Source organism: Nannospalax galili, unplaced genomic scaffold, assembly GCF_000622305.1.
Source record: "Nannospalax galili isolate Female #2095 unplaced genomic scaffold, S.galili_v1.0 scaffold805, whole genome shotgun sequence".
NCBI classification, from domain to species: domain Eukaryota; kingdom Metazoa; phylum Chordata; class Mammalia; order Rodentia; family Spalacidae; genus Nannospalax; species Nannospalax galili.
The window spans coordinates 2,199,792-2,219,483 of NW_008353486.1; the positions used below are offsets into that span (position 1 = coordinate 2,199,792).

Sequence of the window (19,692 nt, forward strand, 5' to 3'; positions counted from 1 at the left end):
AGGATGGTGGCAAATGCCTGTAATCCCAGCACTTGGAAAGCTGAAGGAGGAGGCTCAAAAGGTACAGACCAGCCTAGGTTATATAGTGCAACTTTGTCTTAGAAAAATTGAAACAAGGGGCTGGAGAGATGGCTCAGCGGTTAATAGCACTGAATGATCTTGCAGGGGACCCGGGTTCAATTCCTAGTACCCACATGGTGGCTAAGAACCATCCTTAACTTCAGTCCAGGGGAATCTGATGACTTCGTCTGACCTCTGAGGCACTGCATGACACAGTGCACTCATATACATGCAGGCAATCAATACACTTGTACACATAAAATAAAAATAATAAATATTTTTTAAAAATAAGAAACAAAAGAATCATCCCATCTTTGGATAGTTGAGGCTTTCTTTCTGTGTGTTGTGTGTGAACATGTTTCCACATGTGCCTGCACATATATATCCATGTGTGTACATGTATGTGTGGAGGCCAGAGTTGATGTCGTGTATCTTCCTCTACTGCTCTCCACTTTACTTTTTGAGACAGGGTGAGTTCAAGGCCAACCTTGTGACAGTGTGAAACTGTTGCAGAAAACCAAAAACACAGAGATGGCTCAGTGGTTAAGAGCATTGGCTGTTATTGCAGAAGACCAGGCTTCAAATGTCACCACCCACATGGCAGCTAACGATTGTCTGTAATTCCAGTTCCAGGGTATCCAGCACCTTCTTCTGGCCTTGGCAGGCACTGCACAGCACCAGTGCACTTACAAACATGCAGGCATAGCAATCATAGACGTAAAATATAATTTTTAAAAATTGTTAATTAAAAACACAAAACAAAAAACACATGCCTGGTATGGTGGAGCACGCCTTTAATCCCAGCCCTTGGGAGGCAGAAGCAGGCAGATCTCTGTGAGATTGAGGCCAGCCTGGTCCACAGTGATGTCCAGACAGGCTGGGACTAGGGAACCCTGTCAAAAAAATAAATAAACAAACAAACAAAACAAAAGAGGCAGGTGGGAGGGGGCTGGAGAGATGGCTCAGCAGTTAAGGGCACTGGCTGCTCTTGCAGAGGACCTGAGTTTGAATCCCAGCACCCACTTGGCAGCTAACAACTGTCTATAACTCCAGTTTCAGGGGATCTGACACCCTCTTCTAACCTCTATAAGCATTGCATGACACAGGTACACTTATATTCATGAAGGCAATACACTCACGCACATAAAATAAAGATAATAATTTTTTTTTGTTTTTTTTTGAGACAGGGTCTCCCTGTAGCCCCAGCTGCCCTGGAACTCACTATGTAGACCAGGCCGGCCTTGAACTCACAGAGGTCCGCCTGCCTCTGCCTCCCGAATGCTGAGATGCCAGTGCCAGCCGGCCAAGATGAACAGCACCTGAAAGGGGGAGTGAGGATGAAAGGAAAACAAGAGACATAGAAAAGATCCTTGGGAGGACCGTCAGTAGAGACTGCAGCCCCGGTTTATTTTAGCTCCACCTTTTTATGCAGAACATCAGACAGCCACTGTTCGCTATGCCCTGTCTTAGGTTGACTTTCTCCCAGAAGATCTTACCTACGTCTTTGACTACCAGCCTCTGTTAGGGGAGGGAGCGCAATCTCATATGATGCACAGTAGCCTTGACTTGCCACAAAGATTTCATAAATAGCTTTACTACCCCTGGAAGAAAACAAGGACATAGGAGGAAAAGCATGCCAAGTCCTGTTAAACCATACACAATGGAAATGATAGAGGACCACGATGGTAAGGTGGCTCTCAACCTTTTTAGAATATCTGCTGCTGCTTACAGGGTGGAAATGTTTGTGGAGAAATTTTCCCCTCTATTAACTCTTGGCAGTAGCACTTTGGCATTGGTACAGTATCCACCTCGTCCCACAAGCACACAGTCATCTACTTGTACACACCTGGACTTATCATTTTTAACAAAACAAATAGGCAACCCGCTTCCCGATCCCGAATAATTAAAATTCGTCACCACTTGCATCATCAGGTGTTTTAAAGCGGGCCGAGTGATTAACCGAGAGTCATTCACAGTCACTACTATCTCTTTTTCCTCCCATATCACAAGGTGCAATATTGTGGATCAGGAACATAAGTCCAGTATAACTCAGCCAAGATCACTTGCAGGAACATCATCATCAGCCACGTCTGTCTCCTCATCATTCTTTTCCACTTCTTTTTCTTTGGTGCTCGTCCGGTGAACCTCACCAGCCTTTCTGGCAGCCACCTGGCTCCATCCGCATCCTGCAGAAAAACACAAACATGCCTTCTTCCCCATATCAATACAGGGTCGGGGTCATTCCATTGTCCAGGTAAAGGATCCTTCCACCTGACTTGTGACCAAGGCTCACAATGTAAAAGCATCTATGGCAACTTTGGAAGGACCCTCCATGTCATAGTAACCCTGCATATTCTCTCCAACCTGTAGCCACACATTTAAACTCACTGTACCTTGTTCAGGAAACCAAGGACAAACCTTTCTACAAAGTCTAAAAAATTTACAAGTTGCTTACGTTCCACTTTTGCCCAAAGCATATTCTTTAACATATGTACAAAGAACAAGTGACTGTTTCCTTGCCCCATCTTCTCCCAAGATAAATACTCACCGCTCCCCAATCGTACCAAGTGCACTCATCAACTTCTCCAGCGGTATCCTTCACTTTTTCCCCTACTTTTCAGGTCCCTGTTTGGGCGCCACCTGCCAGAGCCAGCTGACCAAGATGAACAGCACCTGAAAGGGGGAGTGAGGATGAAAGGAAAACAAAGAGACAGAGAAAAGATCCTTGGGAGGACCGTCAGTAGAGACTGCAGCTGAGGTTTATTTTAGCTCAGCCTTTTTATACAGTAGAACATCAGACAGCCACGTTTGCTTAGCTGAATTAGCTTCAACAGCCGTTTTTTCCCACCTTTATCTGAGGGTCAAGGAACGGTCAAATACTTGTTGTGAATTCCACCATTTAACCATCTTCCCTAAATAATCAACACATTCCTCTTGACTTGGCAGAACAATTCGGTACTGGTGTGCAAAACACACAAACTCTTGAGTCAAGGCGAAAGATCATAAAACAAACAAGCAAGCCTACCACAGCTCAATATACATAATGGCTGTGCTTATACTAATAGCTCCCAACACTGAGATTAGAGGCATGCGACACCACACCCAGCTTTTTTTCTCACTTTTTAAAAGATAGGGCCTTTCAGCCTTTGTGTGCTGCCCAGGGAGGGGTCCATATGGCATTGTTCTTGATTCCTGTTGTGACTTAAAGGGAAACTTAACATGATGTCTGGAGCCCTTGATGTCCTGCAAATGAAGGAACAATTTGTAAGATGAGTACTTTTTTTAAATGTGCATTACTAAAAATATTCTGAGTTTTAAAAAAAAAGATAGGGCCTTTCTATGTAGCCCAGGCTAGCCTCAAACTTTCAATCCTCCTGTCTCAGTTTCCCTATGCCAGCATTACTAATGTGTGCCATTTGCAACCCCTGGCTGGAATTTTCTTTAAAAAATTTTTTTAAATTATATCTACTGGGACTGTAGAGATGGCCCAGTGGTTAAGAGCACTGACTGTTCTTGCAGAGGACCCATATTCAATTTCAGGCACCCACAAGGCTGCTAACAACTGTCCTTAATTCCAGTTCTGGGGAATCCGACACCTTCCTCTGACCTTCTCAGGCACTGCATGACACAGGTGCAATTAACATACATGAAGGCAATACACTCAGACACATAAAATACAAATAATAAAAACCTTAAAAATTTTAAACTTTTATCTGTTATCCAGGTGTGGTGGTGCACACCTTTAATCCTAGCACTGGGGAGGCAGAGGCAGGCAGATCTCTGTGAGTTTGAGGCCAGCCTGGTCTACATAGTGAGTTACAGGCCAGATGGGGCTACAGAGAGACCCTGTCTCAAAAAGACAAAGAAAAACAAAAATTTTTCTATTGATGTGGGAAGGGGAGAGTGTGCGCATGCCATGGAGAACCAGTAGGTCAGAGGATAACTTGTAGGAGTTGATTCTCTCCTACCCTACGGTCCCAGGAATTGAACTCAAGTTGTCAGGCTTAGTAACAAACACTTTTACCTCTGAGCCATCTCACCAGCCCCTGGAATTTTCCTTTTAAAGGAGAGCCAGAACCCTTGAGAAACTTGAGGTGTCTACTACAGTTCTAAGCACCAAGCAGGTAAGTATCCTGCCCCTACTCAGGGAATTCATTCAAAGGCAAGGGTTGGGAAGAAAGAGTTGCTGTCACATAGATGGTCCTGCATTCCCAGGCTCTCAGATCAGCAATTCAAACCACATTGGGAAGGGCAGGGGCAGAGCTGGAGCCAGTGGAGTTGTTTTAGCAAACCACCCACAGGGCTATCATTGAGCAATGTCGTCCCAGCCGAAAAGAGGTCGGAATGGATGGAAGTTCTGTGGAGTCATTAAAGAAACAGCTGGAGTACAGATCAAGGGGTGCCAGTATCAGGGTTCTCAAAAGAGAGCTCCAGGAGAAAACTGACTTTGACCATCTCCAGGCACAGAGAACATGTCATCATCTTACTGTGGCACTACTCAGTAAAGCTGCTCCTGGACCCCTCTCACTCCTACTTCCTCAGGCTACAATCATGGGGGGCTAAAAGTCAGATTAGAACACTGAAATGGAGTGGGATAGGCTGCAGCAGGGGGCAGAGGAGATTATACCTTCTTCCATACCCCACATCCCATAGCAGGCTCTCATGGGGAGAGGAATCTTAAAAGAACTTTGGGGCTGAGTGTGGTTAACCCCAGCTTTCAGGTGGCAAAGGCAGGTGGCTCTCTGGGATATCAAGGCCAGCCTGGTTTACATAGCAATTTCCAGGTCAGCTGGTCTACCAGAGAACAACAATAGCAAAAGACATTTGGATGTATTAGTTAGGACCAATACTTGTAAGTGCTATATTGAGATTATGTGTGTGGTTTAAAGTAATAGCCTCTTCTTACTGAAAACTAACCTGAAAAATAACGGGGCATGCCGAGCTTACTGTGGATGAAGAGGAAGAATGACTAACTGTCCCCAGATGAAGAGATATGATTTAAGACTAAAATTTCTCATGGAGTATGACTGTAATCCTAGCACACAGGAGGCTGAGGCAGGAGGATCTGCAGTTCCAGGCCAGTTTGAACTACATAGTGAGAGCCTGCCTCGATAAGGAAGTGAATAAATAAAATAAAAATCCCACTCAAGTGGCTGCTAGGAAAATACACAAGTCTTCGTTATTCAACTTACAGTTAAATTAATAATGCTGATAGTTAATAGGGTAGAGATCTGGGTCTCCAGCCAACTTTGTCCTTCTAAAATGTATCAATGTCTTCAATTTTTAAAATAGGATGTTTGGAAGAGCTTCCTGGTCCCAGAAAATCTTGCAAGTCCTACTACATTGCAAGCATCAATTAAAGACAGCAACTCTTTCTTCCTACTAAGTACACTTTCTGAAATAGAAGTGTGCTTCTGGCCCCTAGCGAACCCAGTTTTGCAGACGATGTGACATTGGTATACAGGAGATATTGGAGGCTCTGACTTCTATATACACTGTTCTAGAGAGAAACTTTCCTGATCAGGCCACAGGCTAAAACTCTGCATTGGTGGAAATACAAACTGTCCTCCAGCCCACAGCTTTTTTATTGCTTCAAACAAGTTCTCCTGTAACCCAGTCTGGCTGTGAATACCCTATCCTCCTGCGTCAGGGTCCCCAGTGCTGGAAATACAGGTATGTGCACATCCATCTCATTAGTATGCAAATTCACTTTCATTTGTATTAAATCGTAAAATTTACGCATACCATTTTTTTTAAAAAAAAACAGGCTCTCCCAAGTCCCAGTCTGCCTGTAACTCACTGTGTAGACCAGGTTGGCTTCTCTCTCACAGAGATCCGCCTGCCTCTGCCTCCCAAGTACTGGGATTAAAGGCAGGCACCACCACGCCTGGTGTCCAAAGAATTGTTTTAAAATAAATTTATGGTTATCATTTAAAAATTATTGACCAATTTGCATGCCTAGCATATATATCTGTATACCCAAAGTTCATTAAAATTTCTCAGACAGAAAAGGATAATTGACTCCATCTTGTGGTCACACTGTAAAACTGTACCACAGAGTCTTGTGTGGGCCTATTCACCGGTTCCCTGCTCCTTTAGACTTTCAGGTCTTTTTTTAAAAAAAATAATTAAAAAAAAAAAATCATGCCAAGCTGAAGTCTATTTCATGGGATCTCTTGCAACTGAAAAACAACTGACCCAGAATACAATGTGGGGCTTTTTGGTTGGTTTGTTGTTTTTAGATAGGGTCTTGCTATATAGCCCAGACTGGCCTCAATCCCTCAGCAACCCTGCAGTGTCAGCCTCCCTGGTGCTTGGACTGCGGGTATCCACTCACCCCAGCCCAAATCTGTACATCTTTTATTATCTTTTTTCATTTTTTTAGACATATTTTCAACTTAATCCTCACTGTAACCTGGGAGACAAATGTTATTATCCTCATTTCCCAAATAAGGAAATTTAGTCCTATGGGCTCAGAGTTTCAGCAACAGGCCACATGTCTGATTATTGGGAAAGTTGCAATTTAGATGAGAGCAATTCTTTATTTTTAAATTTTTTTTAACTTTAAAATTTTTTTTTAATATTTTATTACTTTTATGTGTATGCGTGTATTTCCTGCATGTAGGTAAGTGCACTCGTGTCATGCAATGCCCACAGAGGACAGAAGAGGCTATCAGATCCCCCGGAACTGGAGTTACAGACAGCTGCCATGTGGGTGCTGGGATTCGAACCCAGGTCTTCTGCAAGAACAGCCAGTGTTCTTAACCGCTGAGCCATCTCTCCAGCCCTAATTCTTTAATTACATTTTTTGTATGGGGGTGCATACGAGCCACAGCATGGGTGAGGAGGTCAGAGGTCAACAGAGTTGGTTCTCTCCTTCCACTGTTAGTCCCAGGGATTGAACTCAGGTGGTCAGTCTCAGCAGTAAGTACCTCTACCTGCTGAGACATCTTCTGGCCTGTGTAAGGTCAATTATATCTGTAAAACAGGCTCTTTCTTCCAAACACACAGCCTTTTAATTAATAGGATTTTTCCATCTACTTTGATTTTCATATGGGAAATAACTAAAGGGATCTTGATTGTTGCCCCTCTCACCCCCACGTAGCAATGGTTTCTTGACATCTCCTGGAGGACATGGAATCCCCTTCTCCACTGCCATGAACCTGTCTTTGGCCCTTCCTTATATCTCATATTGTTTTATTTGGTGTATTTTTCATTTCTTTAATTATGTTTATCTCGTGCACGTGGAGGCCAGAGAGAGGACAACTTTCAGGAATCAGTTCTCAGATTCTATCATGTGGGTCGCAGAGATGAAACTCAGGTGCTTGGCAGAAAGCACCACTACCTACGTCATCTCCCATGGGTATGTGGATTTTTGAGACAGGGCTTCGTTATAGCTCAGGTTAGCCTTGAACTCACTATGCAGCTGAGGCTGGTCTTGAAGTCCCAATCCTCCTGCCTCTCCCTCCCAAATGCTGGGATCACAGGTGAGTGTCATCACACCAGCTTCATATGAAATATTAAATAGCTTATGACAGGTTCCTAAGTCTGAAGGCTCTAGTTTTATTTATTTATATTTGTTTATTATCTTAGCTTTTCTTGAACTCCAGATCTTCCGAGCTCTTGAGAGGGTTCTAGGCTTAAAAGCCAAATCTGGAAGACACAGTCCACTCAGGAATCATTTAGGCCATCAATCAAAAGCCTTACAATGCTTGTATTTTTCAGTCCGTCCTGTAAATCCATCTTCAAGAAATCTATCTACCTATCTCTATCTATCTATTATTAAAGACACAAATGCAATTTTGAGCAATGTGGGAATTGTTAAAGACTACTGGGGCTCATGGGGATGAGCTGAATGGATTTTACATTATGGGATGGAAATGAACTTTTGGGGGGAATAGTGTTGGAATAGTGTAGTTTAAAGTGATATATTGGGATGTCAAGTTGACAAAGGATAGACTTAAGATGGTTAATTTCGAGACAGGATCTCACTCTGTAACCCTGACTGGCCTGGAACTTACTATATGGTTCAGGTTGGGCTCCAACTATGGCAGTCCTCTCTCATACTCTCAGAATGCTGATATTATAGGCATGAGCCACCATGCCCTAGTGCAATGGTTAATATTTTTAAAAATATTATTTTTGTGTATTTTTAAGATATATTTATTATTTTTTATTTTATGTGTCTGAGTGTATTGCCTGCATGAATGTAAGGGCACTTGTGTCATGGAAAGCCTGCAGAGGCCAGAAGAGGATGTTGGATCCCCTGGAACTGGAGTCACAGATGGTTGTTAGCCACCATGTGGGTGCTGGGAATCGAACCTGGGTCCTCTGCAATAGCAGCCAGGACTCTTAACCTCTGAGTCATCTTTCCAGCCCCAGTTAATATTGTTTTTAATGCATGTTAGAAATAAAATCTGAGGTCCAGGGACCCCACCAATACTCGCAAAGAACATGCAAACAAAAGCAGCTCAGCATGGCAGCTTTTGTTTCATAATTTTGGGTTGTCATTCAGATTAAGCAAGCACTCCACACTGGAAGTTTGATAGTTGCTTAGTTGGTTGGTTTGGTTTTTTGAGACAGGGTCTCCCTGTAGCCCCAGCTGGCCTGGAACTCACTATATAGACCACACTGGCCTCGAATTCACAGAGATCTGCCCACTTCTGCCTCCTGAGTGCTGGGATCGAAGGGGTGGGTCACCATGCCCAACCTGTTTGATAGGTCTTTATTCCTAACGCAAGAGTACTGTGTCATTTTCTCATTGGCTGGGTTCTGACCTCACAGTCTTAAAAGAATGGGTGCAAAGGAAATAAAGAAGGGAGAAGGGGGTTGGTCAAAAGGGAAAAAGGCTCAGCTGCCCCAGGCCATTAGGTTCCCAAAATGCAACAGTCCTTTAGCATAAACAAAATTTTACAGGGTAAATGGAATTAAAAGATTTGGAGTCCCTATTCTAAACCAAAGTTTTATAGTGTTTGACAGAAGTTTGATATTTAATGTCTACTACATGGATTTCATGATGGCATTCGTGTGTGTATGTGTCTATGTCTATGTTTATGTCTATGCATACCCATAGAGAAGACAGGAGTCGGCCTCAAGAAGGTGTTGTTCCTCAGGAGCCTCTGTAAGCATCCAGCCACAGCTCAAGCCACAATATGTACAGCAGCCTTTTCTCTCTTACAGATACGGACGGACACCACACTGAGACATTGTGAGTTCCTAGCTAACAGACTTTCCCAGGACCAGGATCTCTCACTTGAAGTAGTTTATATCAAAGGGGTTTCAGTGGCCATACATCCTGCTCCCCACTGCCTTCCATGGCTCCTGCCTGAGAATCAAAGAGCCTGGCTGCAGGCTTGGACTGTGAAACACACTCCTAGCCCCCATCCTCAAAGTATAAGAAGAGACTTCCATTTTTTGCAGCATGAGCTTTGAGCCCTCTCTTAAAAGACACCACTGTGCTATCTATATCTGGTTGATCTTTTGGAAGCAGACTCAGCTGAAGTCATGAAGGGGGCAGTTGTTTGGCTCAGAAGTGAGTGCTGTGTAGCATTATTTTACTAAATGAACATGTAATTCAAATTACAAACTAATATTACCTGTATACAAATTGGGACTTTGTAGGTTCCCGGGTGTGGTGGTTTTAATGAGACTCTTCCGAGGGCTCCAAATATTTGGACATTTGTCTCCAGTTGGTGGCGCTGTTTTGGCAGGATTTAGGAGGTGTGGTCTTGCTGGAGGAAGCATGTCACTTGGGGGTGGGCTTAGAGAGTTCTTAAGCCTTGCAGGATCTCCAATAGGTCTCTACTTCCTGTATCTGCTGAAGATGAATGCTTAACTTTCTCCTCCTCCGACCATCTCTGGCCACCATGATGTTCCTCTGGAACCAAAAGCTCGAATAAACTCTTGGTTCCGGTGTTTTATCATAGCAACAGGAAAGCAACTAATACACCAGTGAACTTAATAGAAAACACAGTTGTAGCGAGTGATCCTACAGACAGAAGGGGAGCTAAAACACAGAGGAAGCCATTTTAAGGTTTCTCAGGAGACAGAAAGCCTTGCAGCAACCTGTGTACAGGACTCAGGGCAGAACTGGATGGCAGGCTGCCACAGAGAAAAAGATCTCTTTAAAAACAGGTGAGTATTATAGAGTTTTAGAAACCATTAAATATACCATAAAAAGTCAAAGCCCAAATTAATATTGAAAACAGGTCAAAACAACATAAAATCCTGAAACAGTTTTTTTTTTTTTTTTTTTTTTTTTTAAATCAGTTAATAAATAAGAACATTTGCTTCGGCTTTTGCAAAGAGCAGCTCAGGGGTGACCCAGTGCCCCAAACTGTAGCTATGGGCAGAGCCACAGGAGAAAAGACCTGTAGACCTTGGAGAAAGGTAATGCTTTGCCACCACCACCAAGGACACAGTGTGGGGAGAAAGAGGTGGAATGGAGAGGACCCCCGCAGGGCTGATCTGAGGAGGACCAGGAGTGCCAATTACTAAATAGGGACCAGCCCAACATTCAAATCACCTGTCTTAAGGCCTTAAAGAGTCCAGGAGATTGCTATCAGACGGAAAGTAGAAGGAAATATAGAGATAATAGTTTGGCTACTGTCGGGAACTCTGTTGATCTGCCTTATTCTTTCCTAAGGCAGATGTGCTTTCTCCAGTGGGGGAAAAGGTAGAGTTAAAGGACACATTTCTTTTCTTCCCTCCCTTTCTATTTCTCCTTAAATTCTTTCCTTATTTATTCATTCATTCTTTCATCTGGATGGATCTTCCTAGTGTCTGTACAACCTCATTTGAGAGCAATCCCCATCACATGAGTCTTGGCAGAAGGCAGGACCACAATTCCTACTATCCAAGCTTAGAGGGTCAGGTACTTTCCGAGTCCATACTCTGGAAGCTGCATCTTGAGCACATGATGATCAGAGATTCAGAGTTAACAAAGCTGACATTTACTTCCGCAGCATCAAATGGCAGCATCTAGAGGCCAGTGGCCATGGTGCCAATAGCAGTGACTAGCCAGACTATCCCTCAGTGAGGAAAAAGACGCAGTTCTGGAAAAGGTGGAAACTGTGACATAGATAACATTTACTTAGTGATGTCATCTACTGCTACAGAACAAATCTCCAAACATCTCAGCTGAGCAGGACAAAGGGTCCCACAGGCACAGCTCACTATAGACTATATGATTACCATGTTAAGGCACTGGGTTCAATCATCCCCGCTCCGGGCACCAAAATAAAGTGCTGGTTAACTTTAAATTTTAATCTACACAAAACACAAGACAGGATGATATTATACTTGGAGGAAGAATGGACTGCTGTAAGAATGACTCTTACAATATGTACGTACGTTTAGGTAAAAATGACTTTTACCTAACCTTGTAACCAAAAAGTGACCTTTTCTTAATGTGGACATGCTGAGCCATGTCCTCCCCTTGTGACCTGATCATATGGACTTCATCCCTCATTACTCTTTGCCCTCAACTTGAGATAATGCATGAATGTACATGTGTTTGTTAACCTATCAAGCATGGTGCTTATCCCATTACAAACAGAAACTGCTACGTGTTTATGACTGCAATGTATGTATTCGTCTAGGTCTATGGATCAAAAAGGGCAAAATTCTCTGATAAGAATCTGACTTTTCCTTTCTGAGACGTGGCTGTAGGTGCTCAGGAGCATCATATGGTCCTGATCTGACTCACTACTGTGGGCTCCTGCCCTCCAGGGAGAGGGAGGTGGCAAGTCACTGAATTCCAATCACCCTGACCAGCCTCAGTATGAAGTCTCTGGAGAAGGAATCAGAGGCACAAAGGAAAAGAACTTAAAAGTGAAAGGCCCTGTTCACATGCCCACCAAGATATGGAGAATCATACAAGAAAAACACCTTGTGGTGAAGGTTCCAAGACATGGACGGTTTCATATGAGACTCCACAAGTGACTCATTGACCTGCACAGTCCTTCTGAGATTAAGCAGGTTATTTCCATCAGTATTGAGCCAGAGGTAGAGGTGGAAGTCACCATTTCAGATGCCTAAGTCAGCTATTGCATAAATTGACTTAACCAGTTGATTTAAAAAAAAATGAATCTGACTTTTCCTTCCCCGTTTTATGCTGGATATACTGTTTCAAGAAAAGAATGAGGAGCCCTTGTTGGGAAGCATAGTTCCAAGAGAATCTGAAAGACAGGCTCTCAGCAGTTCAAATCCACTCTTGGCCTTAAAATGGATGCTAAGAGTCATGCAGTCTTTTTTAAGCATCACTGCAGATTATGACTGTATTGGTTTCCTTTTTCATCCCGGTGACAAAGTACCTGATGACAACAACTTAAGGAAAGGATTACTTTGCTTTAGTTTGAGGGCACTCCTTCATGCCATCAAATACAGCAAGAACGTGATGCAGCTGGTCACATCACATGTACAGTCAGAAAAAAGAGAGGACCCCAACTCATGGTATAAAACCACACAATTAAGGTAGGTCTTCCTACTTGAATTAACCCAATCTTAGATAATCACAGATCCTGTCAATCAATATTAACTATCACCTGGAACTAGAGAGACAGCTCAGAGTTTAAGGCTGCTCTTGAAAAAGACCCAGGTAGGGTTCCCAGCACCCACATGGTGGATAACAACTGTCCATAACTCCAGTTCCAGGGGATCCGATACCCTCTTCTGACCTCTGTGGGCATTGCATGACATGAGTGCACTTAATATATGCAGGCACATTTAAAAAAAAGATAAATAAATATTTTAAAAATATTAACTATCACAGCCAACTACAGAAATTGTATGTAGGGCCAAATATTAATAATGAGTTTGAGATGGCCTCCTTTGAGGAAATGTAGTGCATTTTTGCTGCTGTAGGAGAGACAGTTGCATTATATTGCATAGGATACTTTTATTTAAAATTGAAAACATGAGATAAAGTTGTGTCTATGAATGTTGGGCAGACTAAGGAACAGATGGTAGTGGAGTTACTTTGGGCTATCCAGCATGACTAATTTGAAGAGAGCCCCCTACAGTCAATCTTATTAAGGTTGGGCCCCTCCTTCCCACACTAAAAGCCAATGGGCTGAGTAGACGGCAGAGTAAGAAGCAGAACTCTCCTTGCCTATTGGCAGTTAGAACACAGGCATATAACCTAGACTAGGCCAGGTAAATGACTTCCTAAAACTTGAATCTTTTGTCAGTATTATTTTGAGGCAAGGTCACATGTAGCAAAGGCTGGTTTCAAACTGATGTGTCTGCCTCCACCTCCCAAGAGCTGGGATCACACATGTATGACGCCACACCCCAACCAAAACTTGATGTTAAATGATGAAAGTTTTCACAGAAAAGTTGCAAATATTCTTTCATGGCAGCACCAAAGGTACAGACAGGCACCCTAATCAAGGGATTGGGACAGCATGGCTTTAGCTAAAGCTGAGTGTCTTGCTGGTGACCTCCCTAGGTTTCTGCCATTTCTAGACCAGTGTGTGCCACACAGTGAGACCCTTGTCTCAAACAATGATAAAAATAAATGCTCTTGCAGAGGACGTGGGTTCGCCCAGCACCCACATGGTGACTACAAACTGTCCTTAACCCCAGTTCCAGGGGAATCCAAAACCCTCTTCTGATCTCTGCAGCATTGCACAACATGGGTGCACTCACATACATGTCGGTAATACACTCATACACATAAAATAAAAATAAAAAAATTAAAAATTATAAAATAAATGCAATAAATTTTTTTAAAAAGCTTTAAGACTTGGAAGATGGCCATGTGTGATGGCGCACACCTTTAATCCCAGTCCTGGGGAGGCAGGCAGAGGCAGGCAGCTGTGAGTTCAAGGTCGATACAGTGAGTTCCAGGCTAGCTGGGGCTACAAGGAGACCCTGTCTCAAAGACTTGGAAGATAATGCAAAAGATTATTTGTGCATATAGTCAGAATGTATCAATGAACAAAGTAGAAAATAAGAGATCAAGATGAATACAGCAGAGGAATGAATGTCTCACTAGAAACTGCAATTTACTGTTTATAGTAACAAAAATCTTGTTTGGTTTTGATCATGTATAAATATTGATAATGAACTTTCTCCATGCTAATGTATAAAGGATTCAGAAAATCAACTCATTAACTTCATTTTTAAAAAACCTATGAAACTGTAATAGGTTCTCCTCATGCCAAGGGATTGAAAAAGAAGTAAAGCCTCACAAAGACAAAGTCTCTTCCACACTTGTAAAAACAAAAATGAGGATCTGGTGCGGTAGCTCACTGATTGAGTGCTTGCCTTGTATGCATGAAGCCCTGGGTTCAATCCCCACCAGCACATCAACCAAGCATAAGGACACATGCCTCTAATCCCAGTACCAGGGACACAGAGACAGGAGGAGAAATTCAAGGTCATCCTTGGCTACTGTGCTGGATAGCTTTAGTGTCAACCTGACACATCTGGGTTGAGGGAGCCTCAATTGGGGAATTTCCTTCATTGGACTGGCCTGTGGCCATGTCCACTGGGGCACCTTCTTGATTGTTGAGTGATGTGGGAGGGCCCAGCCCACTGTGGGTGGTGCCACCTTGGCAGGATCTCTGCAGCATTGCACAACATGGGTGCACTCACATACATGTCGGTAATACACTCATACACATAAAATAAAAATAAAAAAATTAAAAATTATAAAATAAATGCAATAAATTTTTTTAAAAAGCTTTAAGACTTGGAAGATGGCCATGTGTGATGGCGCACACCTTTAATCCCAGTCCTGGGGAGGCAGGCAGAGGCAGGCAGCTGTGAGTTCAAGGTCGATACAGTGAGTTCCAGGCTAGCTGGGGCTACAAGGAGACCCTGTCTCAAAGACTTGGAAGATAATGCAAAAGATTATTTGTGCATATAGTCAGAATGTATCAATGAACAAAGTAGAAAATAAGAGATCAAGATGAATACAGCAGAGGAATGAATGTCTCACTAGAAACTGCAATTTACTGTTTATAGTAACAAAAATCTTGTTTGGTTTTGATCATGTATAAATATTGATAATGAACTTTCTCCATGCTAATGTATAAAGGATTCAGAAAATCAACTCATTAACTTCATTTTTAAAAAACCTATGAAACTGTAATAGGTTCTCCTCATGCCAAGGGATTGAAAAAGAAGTAAAGCCTCACAAAGACAAAGTCTCTTCCACACTTGTAAAAACAAAAATGAGGATCTGGTGCGGTAGCTCACTGATTGAGTGCTTGCCTTGTATGCATGAAGCCCTGGGTTCAATCCCCACCAGCACATCAACCAAGCATAAGGACACATGCCTCTAATCCCAGTACCAGGGACACAGAGACAGGAGGAGAAATTCAAGGTCATCCTTGGCTACTGTGCTGGATAGCTTTAGTGTCAACCTGACACATCTGGGTTGAGGGAGCCTCAATTGGGGAATTTCCTTCATTGGACTGGCCTGTGGCCATGTCCACTGGGGCACCTTCTTGATTGTTGAGTGATGTGGGAGGGCCCAGCCCACTGTGGGTGGTGCCACCCTTGGCAGGTGGGCCTGTGTTGCATAAGAAAGCAGGCTGAGCAGAGGCCAGGAGAGTGATCCAGTAAGCAGTGATCCTCCATGGCCTGTGTCCAGCTCCTGCCTCAAGGTTCCTGCCCTGAGTTCATACCTTGGGCTCCCGGATGAACTGCTTCCAGAGAGATGTAAGCTGAATAAACCCTTTCCTCCCCAAGTTGGTATTGGTCAGAGTGTTTTGTCACAGCAATGAAGAACAAACTAAGACAGCTACAGAGTGGTTCCAGCCTAGGATCCATAAAAGAGGAAAACATAAACCTTTAATCTCAGGACAGCTGGGACTACGAGGAGACCGCTGTGTCAATAAAAAGGAGGCAACTATACCAGGTAGAAAACAGAAAGAACATGGGCAAATAGGGTACTGCAGAGAGGGAACAGAACACATTTGGTTGAGCATTCTGGGGAGGCTCAAGCACATTCACCTGCTGAGCCACCTCACAGGACCTTTTTCTTTCTTTTAGGTCTTTGTTTTATTTTTTGGACAGGGTCTCACTATGTCACCCTGGCTGTCCTAGAACTCCCTATGTAGAACAGGTAAACTCACAGAGATCCACCTGCTTCTGCCTCCCTAGCGCTGGATTAGACATGCACCACCACGCCCTGCTTTATTTATTTTTGTGGTGTTGAGACAGGGTCTCATTATGTAGCCCTGGCTAACCTAGAACTCAAGAGATCCACCTGCCTCTGCCTTCTGAATGCTGGAAATAGACTGCTCTTGCAGACGGCCTGAGCTCGGTTCTTAGGACTCACCTGGTGACTCACAACCGTCCATAACTCCAGTTCTGGGGGATATGATGTCCTCTTCTGTCTGCGGGGACCAGGTATGCCTGTGGTGCACATATATACACGCAGGCAAAACACGCATACACATAAAGCGAATAAATCTTTAAAATCTTTGTGATCCCTAAATTATGAAAAACCCAAGTCCTTCCTAACCGCAAAGGTTCTGTGCTTCAGGGCTGGGCCAAGGGTGGCGAGGCCGCAGAGCGGGACACGGGACCCACGCGCCATCCTCGCCCCAGTCCCACCGCCCGCTCCCCTTCGGCCAGGCCTCCTTTCCACGCGCACGTAAACAAGCGCAGCAAGGCCTGGGCCTCTCTTCCGGCAGCCGCAAGCGCGTCGCCACCAACGCATGACGGAGCGCACCGTGCGCAGGCCGAGCGGACTAGAGAAGAGCGCCATGCACAGGGGCACCCGGATCTTGGAGCTGCCCAACCGCGGCCCCCGCCCGCCCGCGGAGCCTGAGCAAGAGCGCCTGAGGCCAGGGAGAGCAAAAGAAGGCGCAGCCCCATAGGCCAGAACCACTCGAGAGGCGGGCTCTTAGGGGAGAAGCGCGCTGCGGACTGGTGGACGCTCCTCGCCGTGGGCTCGGATTGACTACGCCGGCAGGGGAGGGGCGGAGGGCGTGGCCAGTGCCGGCTCCCCCCCCAGCGTGCGGGTGAGGGCGGGAGCGCTGCAGTCGGTCGCGGTTTGGGACCCCAGCCCGGCGGTCTTGGCCGCTCGCGACTTGCGAGGGCTCGGAGCGAGGTAACTAGGCCGTGACCGGCGCGCGTGTCGGGACTCCGGGACCTGGGACTCGGCTGCCCCCGCACGCCCGGGCCCTTGCGCCCCGTGTGGGGCGGTGTGCCAGGCCAGCGTCCGGGAGGGCACAAAGGCTGGCAGGGTGGGGGCGCCTCGTGCCTTCTTCTCCATCTTGCCCAGCGGGCGGGGCCTGCCGGGAGGGCGTGTGGCGGGGCGGGCCGGGAGGCCTGCGGAGAGCGCGACGTCGCACATCTGGAGGCCGCGCAACTGTGCGCGGCGACCTTGTCCACGGGGGTCGGGGGTGGTCGGCCCTTTTGGGCCGCTGGGATCCGGGCGCCGAGGACGCAGCCGAGTGGAAAGCGAAGTTTCTGTCAGCCGTCGTCCTAAAGCAGTCGTGGGTAGCAGGGGCGCATGCCCAAGACCTGTGCGAAGCCTTTTCTTTATGCTTAATTAGGTTAGCCTCAATGTGATGTTTATAGTAAAATTCAGCGGAACCTTGCCGGTGCCTGGCAGATGAGCCCTCACTGCGAACTGCAGGGGCAGAGACGCCGAGGGAGGTGGAGAGGTGCACCTGCAGACGGTTCTCAGATCCTGCTGTGTGCATGGTCGCTTGGTTAAAAGAGGTCCAGGCCACCACTTCTCGTGTTTTCTCCCCTTCTAAGTTAAAATTTTCTTCCCCACAAGCGATAACCACGCCTTCCTGTGGGCAGCCTTGCACGGACCTCTGTTTTGACACATCTCACAGTACTGTGGTTTCCCCAGCCCCTAGCAGAATGAAAGGTCAGTGGAAGGAAGCCAAAAGAAAACAAAAACAGCAGGTAGTGCCAGAAGTTAAGAAAACAGCAGCTTTTGGATGACTTTAAGTTGTTGGTCGAGTTATTCTTGCACGTTATGGAGGCAGCACTCTAAACCAAATCAGACTTCCCAGCTTTTCTATATTACTAACTGGATAAGTTACTTTCTCTGTACCTCAGTTTCCTCATCTGTAAAATGGAGTTTGGACCCCAGCACTGCAAAAAATTGTGGGAAGGTGGAATAATAGTACCTATTCCGTGGGTTATAAAATACTGACACAATGTCTAGGAGAAAAAGAGATCTTAAAAAGACCTACCAGTACTAAAATCTGTGCCATACTTCATTCGTCTCTGCCTTTGGGGCCTTATCTGAGCCAATCCCTCAGACCTTTACTGATTGTCCCCTATCCCCAGTAAGTTCATAGATTCTGTTTGTGTCTTACCATCCATTTAAAGACCAACGTGCCAAATGCTTGGTCACATTTTGCAGTAGTAGTTTATTTTTGAGGCAAAGTCTTCCTGTATGTAGCTCAGGCTGGCCTCAGACTTGCCAACCACCTGCCTCAGTCTCAGTGCTGGGGTTAGAAGTGTGGATCAGAATGCCTGGTTTGGTGCCAGGCTGGCCTAGGACACAGTTTGATCCTCCTGTCTCAGCTCTTCCAAGTACTGGGATTATAGGCATTGGCCATGATGCCCAGCACAATACTCTCTTAATATGGTCTGTTACTTGATCATCATGTAACAGTAGAGGAATGAAATATAACACTTCTCTGCCTTTGGCTAAGATCAAGTATAGGAATGCTTGATGTGACTGGCAGAAAAATCTTTAGGGTGAGAGTCATACAAACAAATTTTAGAAACAGCTTATGAAAGCGAACTTTGGTGCCTTGTGTTATATTAATATGTTCCATGGAGAAACTGTCTCTTAAAGTTCCTCACAGACGCATGGGGAGTGGAAGAAATCTTAGACATACAGGTGTGCCTCACCACCTCTGGGGAATACTGCCTCACTTCTGGCCCTCCTGTCATAGGAAACAGACTGAATTATGTATTTCCTTCCAGCTGTAATTCCCCTTGATAGTGTCTTTCTTTATTCCCTTCCTCTCTTGTAACTCGAAAGAAAAATTGGAGTATGCAGTGCTATTTTTAGTATGCCCCAGTGAATCTTGAATCTTTTCTAAGGGAACTTGTTCTTTCTGGGGATTCTCCTTCAGCGGTGACATTCTGTAATTAGCCATTCAAAACTTGCTACAAAGTGTAAGCTTTTTCAGGTGTCTTTTGCAAAGGCCATAACTGTCTTTGTGTGTGCTTGATGTGTTAGGCATGCAGTGTTATGGTCAAAACCATTGTAATTGTTCCTGCCTAAGGGGCTACTTACTAGCCTGGTGTTTCAGAAACGGAACAGTACTTAGCAAGTCATCTGAAGATCCTGCCCAAGTGCAGGTTCTGATTCTCAACAAACTTTGAGGTGATGTGGTCCTAGATCAGTGTTTGTTTTCACTTTTAGCTAAGACTGACTGAGACCTCAAACCCTCAAATTCATTGTGGTCCTCCTACCCCAGCCCAGCTTAGCTTCTTTATCTTGTTCCTAAAAATTGATTTGGGGAACCCTAAAGTACTGGCTAAATTGGCCAGACCAATCTTGAACTCTATCCTGCATTAGCCTTATAAGTGCTGGGATTATGGGTATGTACTACACCCAAGGCCCCTCTAAGATATATTTTCTAAAGTATTTATTTAGGAGGTGGAGAGATGGTCTAGGGGTTGTGTGCT

At 44.8% G+C, this 19,692-nt stretch overlaps 1 protein-coding gene and 1 long non-coding RNA gene across 5 annotated transcripts in view; one reads left to right on the forward strand and one right to left on the reverse strand.

Moving 5' to 3' along the window:
• Positions 1–1,427: 1,427 nt before the first annotated feature.
• Positions 1,428–16,807, reverse strand: LOC103748101. Its single transcript, XR_607886.3, has 5 exons — positions 16,355–16,807; positions 9,657–9,937; positions 3,180–3,303; positions 2,609–2,733; positions 1,428–2,246 (listed from the first exon to the last, which is right to left on the reverse strand). It is a non-coding gene; the product is annotated as an uncharacterized LOC103748101 (long non-coding RNA).
• Positions 16,808–17,018: 211 nt separating this feature from the next.
• Cep68 (centrosomal protein 68) overlaps positions 17,019–19,692 on the forward strand; it is a 28,663-nt gene continuing 25,989 nt past the window's right edge. For all 4 annotated transcript variants that reach the window (XM_008850641.3, XM_008850642.2, XM_017802595.2 and 1 more), the window contains exon 1: positions 17,019–17,131. The gene's annotated coding sequence lies outside the window, so the exon portion shown is untranslated. The remainder of the gene's footprint in view (positions 17,132–19,692) is intronic.